Here is a 7,500-nt window from a genome sequence, read left to right as displayed (position 1 = left end):
TGAGTACTTCTCTAAGTTAGGCTACATCTTAAGTACTTCTTCCTCTAAATTAGACTACATCTTGAGTACTTCTCTAAGTTAGGCTACATCTTAAGTACTTCTTCCTCTAAATTAGGCTACATCTTAAGTACTTCTTCCTCTAAGTTAGGCTACAGCTTGAGTACTTCTCTAAGTTAGGCTACATCTTAAGCACTTCTTCCTCTAAGTTATATCTTGAGTACTTCTCCCTCTAAGCCAGGCTACATCTTGAGTACTTCTTCCTCTAAGCCAGGCTACACCTTGAGTACTTCTTCCTCTAAGTTAGGCTACATCTTGAGTACTTCTCCCTCTAAGCCAGGCTACACCTTGAGTACTTCTTCCTCTAAGTTAGGCTACATCTTGAGTACTTCTTCCTCTAAGTTAGGCCACATCTTGAGTACTTCTCTAAGTTAGGCCACATCGTGGGCGCTTCTCCCTCTAAGTCAGGCTACACCTTGAGTGCTTCACTCTGAGAGCTGAGGTACACCTGAGTGTTTTACGCTGAGAGTTGGTCTACATCCCCAGCTCATTAATCTCTGACTCGGGGCGATCAGTGCCTGGGTCCCTCTCCTACACACTCCTTGGCTCTGACACCATTATCCGTCCTGTCCTGTCCTCAAACACACCCTCAGTGCTTAGTGTGTGAGATCCACACACACACACACACACACACACACATACACAAACACACACACACACACACACACACACACACACACACTCTCAGTGCTTAGTGTGCAAGATCCACACGCACACACACACACACACACCCTCAGTACTTAGTGTGTAAGATCCACTCACACATACACACCCACACACACACACACCTTAGTGTGAGATCTGCAGGGACACACACACACGTCTCACTGATGAGCACAGGCTGTCTGTTCTCCTCGGCCCAATCAGTAGACACGGGTCCACCTCCAGTGACATTTATTTATCTATAATGAGAACAATGGAGGACAAAAGATTTCTGAACACCTTTTTGAACTGCAGTCTGTGGTGTTAGAGTCACAAAAAAATGGGAATTGTGTCCAAACTGTTCACCTGTGATGATATAAAATATATAAAATATTACTGTAAAAAAACACCCTAAATATATATTAAAAACATATAATCATATTATATTTTTTACATTGTTAAATATATACATATTTAAAATTTACATTCAGAAAGGCTTTGCTTCATATATTGAGGCCTTGCACAGACATACACGCGCACACACACACACACGTCAGAAAAAAAGGTTGGTCAAAAACCATGATAGTCATTTAGATCATAGCTCACAGTGGGACAAGGCCATTTAATTCACTCAATATTGTCAGGGTTCATTAGTATGCTGAGAAAGAGAAACAGCCCCTCAAGTGCCTAGCTTGTCAAAGGTGTTTACTCCCTCTCCCAGAGACAGACCCCAGACCTGTGTCTCAGACACACACACACACACACACACACTCCACCTGTTTCTCTTTCTCTCAGAAAGCGGCCAACCTCCTCTACGACATACTTTCAAAATGCTCAACTACACTACGTATAATATACAATATTATTCAACTAACTATGTAAACAGCAAGCTACTAGCTGCTTTGCTAAAATGAATACAAAAGTGCTAGTATCCCCATCATGAAAGCACTCAGCGTATGCAGAAGTATAATTGCAACAGAACAAAATCTATTGCTTTCCCAGATGCCATGGACTTAAATTAACATAAATATCCTCAAAATATTATGCAAAGAGGATAGCATATGCAATGCATTATATTGCAAAAAAAATAAAAATAAAAAACAATCAAAAAACATGGCACCAGGACAATATACAAAGTTTATCAAAAATGTCATGGCAACAGAACAGCATACATAGTTTATTCCAAATGTCATGGCAACAGAACAGTACACACAGCATAAAGAGGCTCACAACATTTTGCACACGTTTTCCTCTTGTCCTTCCTCCCCAGCCCCTCATCCCCTTCCTCCTCTCTTTCCTTTCTTTCCTTTCTCTCCTTCTCTCCTTCTCTCCTTCCTTCCTTCCTTCCTTCCTCAGTGTGCATGTCTTTATTTCTTTATTTCTCTCTCTCTTTACCTTGAGCGTTTGTTTTCATTTTACTCCCTTGAACTCTGCCACCCGGGCGCTGACACGCGGGGCCGGCGGGGGGAAGATGGAGAGGCGGCCGGCTGCAGAATGATCACTATCATTAACATTCACGGGCGCTTCACTTATCATTCCTGACTGCCACGACATGGCAGCCATTACAGCACGCCGTCCACAGGTGGGGCGAGAGGGGGGATACATATTGCATTGTGCCACCGTGGATTTATGTATTCGGTAACAAAAGAAAAGTCTAATGAAAAAATACAGAGGGCCATCCTTTATGCCGCGCTTGCCTGCTTCCAGGGGGAATGGCTAGAGATGCTCCCACTCACGGGAAAGAGGAGAGGGAGAGAGGACAGGGAGAGAGGAGGGGAGGGAGAGGGGAGCAGAGAGAGGGAGAGAGGGAGAGGGGGGCAACGGAGAGAGGGAGTGGAGAGAAGGGAGCACTGGGAATTCTGTCGTTCCTGAGGACATGTGTGAACATAAACATGTGTGTTGAAAAATGGACACTCACACTCGCACACACACACATGCATGGATACACACAGTTACACTCATACAGAAATACTCCATTGCACACACACACACATGTATACACACCACACACTAGTCCCCCCCCCCCCCCCTCTTACACACACACTCACACAAACACACAGGGCAATGGGGTGCCTGACTGCATGCCAACTGCATGAGAACAGGTTCCCACCCTCCATCCCCCATAGGAGTGTGTGCTGTCACGGGGCGATGGGTCCCTGGGTGCAGAAGAGAGCGGGACCTGAGAGACACCTTGAAGCTTCCAGAACCATCTGCCAGGCCTCCGGCCCGCCTGCGTTAGTGGGTCGCTGATAATGTCGGCCCCACTGCCAGGCTCTGGAACACAGACGCCTGCCTCGCCTACCTCGCCTGCCTCGCCCGCCTCGCCTGCCTCGCCCGCCTCGCCCGCCTCGCCCGCCTCGCCTGCGCTGTTTATGTCTGCCCCACTGCCAGGCTCTGGAACACAGACCCCCCCCCCCTCGTCTGGCTATGGTCTCCTCCGCGCGGGAGGTTTGATCTGTAATAACAGTCATTTATGGAGCTAAACAGGGGGGGGGGGGGGGGTCAGGGGTCATTCAGAATGGGTAAAAGACCAGGCTGAATTATGGACAAATGGCTCCGTATCACACGTGCACCTTATGTTGCTGCACAGTCCAAAACTCAGCTTACAATAAGAGGTTGTGGTTTTCAGCCACAATGTCCAGAATGACATCATATAGACACCCTAGCATATGGGAAATAGCATATGTGCTTAATAGCATATACAGTGTGCTCCCAGTATAAACCATGCAGTGCATATGCACTCAATAGCATACGCTAGATAATGTATACCATGTAACTTCTACACAACGTAGCGTGTACAGCATAACTAACATATCTAACGTAAGTGATATATAGCATATACAATGCTAAGCTAGTGCGGCCTCTGCTGTGTGCAGCAAGAGTGCAATGTGAGCCTCCTGCAGCCCAGGTAACCTGATTGGGAGCATGGACTGCTGTGACTCCTCTCCTCCGTGGCCTGCTGTATAAATAGCAGCCGTAATGGACTGGAGTGAGGTGCCATCATTTATCTGCTCGCACAAACACGCCAGGTTCAGGGCTTTCCTCATTTTCCTAATGATGCTCTGCTTTGTGCTGTGGTTTCACTCCGAGCTTACGAGGATCCGCGCTTAATGGACACGATTCATCACCGCTCTTACCTGCTCAAGTCCACCGCAGTTCCCTCGCAAACTTGGGGGGAGACAAAACAAATTGCCAAAATAAAAGCATTTTCACCCAGGGAATTGGATTATTTTTCAAGCCCATAGGTAAATGGAAAACACCTGACTGAGATTCCTGTTGGGGTCCGGCGGGTCAGGAGCTGCTGTTGCTGGAGCCAAACCGAACAAACAGCCGTTTGAGCACAGGTAGAGCTGCTGTTGCTGAAACCCAGAACAAACAGCAGTTTGAGCACAGGTAGAGGTTCTGTTGCTGGAGCCAAACAGAACAAACAGCCGTTTGAGCACAGGTAGAGCTGCTGTTTGAGCACAGGTAGAGCTGCTGTGTGAGCACAGGTAGAGCTGCTGTTTGAGCACAGGTAAAGCTGCTGTTTGAGCACAGGTAGAGCTGCTGTGTGAGCACAGGTAGAGCACAGGTAGAGCTGCTGTTTGAGCACAGGTAAAGCTGCTGTGGAAACACGCACAGCCTCTGATCCACTGGTGTGCGTCTGCGCTTTAAACTCAAATATTTAACAGAGAATAAATGTTTTTTTTTTTTTTTTTAAATGAACCACTCCCAAGCAGCGAACTTAAAACGACAGAGAATCAAAGGCATTTGAAACGGTTGATTTTCTAACCCTCTGGTCAGAGAGTGTGTCCCCTCTCGTCCTTGGTCTGTTTTGACAGTCGTGCGTCGCCGGCTCCAGTGTGCTTTTGCCCTTGTGCAGCCCATCAGGGCACTGACGACAACAACAGCTTGCCCACACATATGCACTTGCTATGTGCGCTGAATGTGAGCCGTGAATGAGAGCTCCAGCTATGCATTGTGCCCCGGATCATTGTTTTCACTCCCCCCCCCTAACCCCCCCCCCTCCAACCCCCCGATCGGCTCGTCGTGTTTTTGTTTGTGCAGAAGCCCCGATTGTAACGGATGTTTGGGCTAATTTATATCAAAGGCTTTCACGGATCTCTTTTTAATTTGCCTTGTTAATTGACTTTGATGATGCCCGCCGTGCCAGGCCACGTTGGCACTCGCCAGCACTGGGTTTCTGCAGAAAAGATTTTCGGGAATGGGGGGGTTGGGGGGTGTGTGTAGGAGGAGGAGGAGGGGGAGAAAAAAATTCCCCTTGCCATCGCCCCCGGTTCCGGCTAGGCTCGGCGATGTGAGGCTGGGCTCGGCGCTGTGTGGCGGACGAGTGTCTGGCGGTGGCCCAGAAAGCTGCTTTTTAACCACTGATTCTGCTCTTAGCCTTAGGAGGCCCCGCGCCCGGCAGGCAGCGCGCCACATTACCAGCCTGCTGCAGCACTTAAAACACACTTCTGCCCAGGAAAACAGCTGGCATCTTGGCTGGCATCCTCGTCTGAGGAGAGGAGAGGAGAGCGAGTGGGCAGAGCGGGGAGGAGGAGGCGCGGGGAGGAGGAGGCTCGGAGGAGCGGAGGAGTGGAGCGTGGCTGGCGACGGAGCAAAATGAATCAGATGAATTCTGGATGAAGTAATGGGAGCGGATGAATTCGATTACGAGCGCCTGTGTAATTGTGATTCACTTAGGAGCCATATTTTGAAATATATTTTTAATTTGCGGAATGGCATTACGCTTCTTCTTTTGGGAGCCGCAGATGGACGCATACGGAGAGGGGTGGAGGAGGCACTCACGCCTTCTGTGTGTGTGTGTGTGTGTGTGTGTGTGTGTGTGTGTGTGTGTGTGTGTGTGTGTGTGTGTGTGTGTGTGTGTGTGTGTGTGTGTGTGTGTGTGTGTGTGTGTGCGTGTTTGTCTGTGTGTGTGTGTGTCTGTGTGTGTGTGTGAGAGAGAGAGAGAGAGCTTAATCTTACTCTTTGCATAAAAGGAGAGGGCTGTGAAAGAGATAAATAATTTATTTTGGTTTATGGATGTCTAAAGATAGCAAAGTAGCCACGTCGACATGCTTTATATTCCTCCAACACAACAATTTCATCTGCAAAAGTTTCATTTTTTTTTTTTTTTCATGAAACATTTTTTCATGATGACATTATTCACACTCATTAATAATGGTATGATTCTGTGTATGTGCGTCTCTGTCTGCTTGTGTGTGTTTATATGTGTGTGAAAATACACTATTTTTACTCCAGAGCCGGGACTGTCACTGGTGTGAGTGTGTGTGAGTGTGTGTGTGTTTATGTGTGTGTGTGTGTGTGTGTGTGTGTGTGTGTGTGTGTGTGTGTGTGTGTGTGTGTGTGTTTGTTTTGGACGTTGCCGGCCTCAGCATCCCCTCTTGTCTTTTCCACTTTTCAATCTCATGGTTGAGCTGCGCTGAGCTACTGTAGCTCTTATTTATGGGCCCTAGTCTGGAGCAGGGCCCACACACACACACACACACACACACACACACACACACATATACACACACACACACACACACACATATACACACATACACAGACACACGCACACACACACACACACACACACACTGACAGACAAACACACAAACACACACACACACACACACACACACACACACACACACACTGCCTTCACTCTGTTCTGCCAAGACTGGGCCGTTGGGTTCCCCTCTGTTCTGACTCTGGACCAGAACCAGAACACATCTGGTTATTCTCACCTGCCATCAGGGTCTCAGTGTCACCAGTGCTCTTCCACATGGACACCAGCCTGATCGGACCCAGTGGCAGTGCGCTGTGTGTGTTTTCTATGATGTTGTGTGTGTTCTTTGATGCCGTGTGTGTGTGTGTGTGTGTTCTTTGATGCCGTGTGTGTGTGTTCTGTGATGTGTAGAGTTAAACGTGAACTACAGCACTGTGTCAGTGTAGAGTTAAAGGTGAACTATAACACTGTGTCAGTGTAGAGTTAAAGGTGAACTATAGAACTGTGTCGGAGTAGAGTTAAAGGTGAACTATAGAACAGTGTCAGTGTAGAGTGAAAGGTGAAGCCGGTGCCATGTGGATGCCTGGCACCTCCCAGCGGCGTGCAGAGGAGCACTGGCCCCAAGTGGAGGTGGCATCTGGTGCCCAATTTGTCATGGCTGAATTAGCTGGGCTCTGATAAGGGCTGAAGTTTTAATCCAAGTTGGGAAGAGCAGATAGCAGGCAGCAGGACACTGATGAAGCGTCTGGGGGCCTATTTCCCACTCCAGATAAGGACCTAAAGAAAGAGAGAGAGAGAGCGAGAGCGAGAGAGAGAGAGGGGGAGACAGAGAGAGAGGTAGGAGGGAGGTGATGGGGGAGAGAGAGAAGAGAGGGAGGAGAGAGAAGAGATGGGGGAGAGAGAGAAGAGAGGGGGGAGAGAGGAGAGAGAAGAGAGGGGGAGTATGAGATGGGAGAGAGAAATGGTGGGAGAGATGCAGGGAAGACAGAGAGAGGAGATGGGGAGAGAAGAGATGAGGGAGAGAAAGAGAGAGAGAGATGGGGGAGACAGAGAAGAGAGAGAGACAGGGAGAGGTAGAGAGAGAGGGAGAGAGAAGAGAGGGGGAGTATGAGATGGGAGAGAGAAATGGTGAGAGAGAGGCAGGGAAGACAGAGAGAGGAGATGGGAGAGAGAGGGAGAGAGAGGAGATGGGAGAGAGAGAGAGAGAGAGAGAGAGAGAGAGAAGACAGAGAGAGGAGATGGGAGAGAGAGGGAGAGAGAGGGAGAGAGAGAGAGAAGACAGAGAGAGGAGATGGGAGAGAGAGGGA

This window comes from Clupea harengus, chromosome 7 (genome assembly GCF_900700415.2).
Source record: "Clupea harengus chromosome 7, Ch_v2.0.2, whole genome shotgun sequence".
NCBI classification, from domain to species: domain Eukaryota; kingdom Metazoa; phylum Chordata; class Actinopteri; order Clupeiformes; family Clupeidae; genus Clupea; species Clupea harengus.
Note: the sequence above shows the minus strand (reverse complement) of the source record.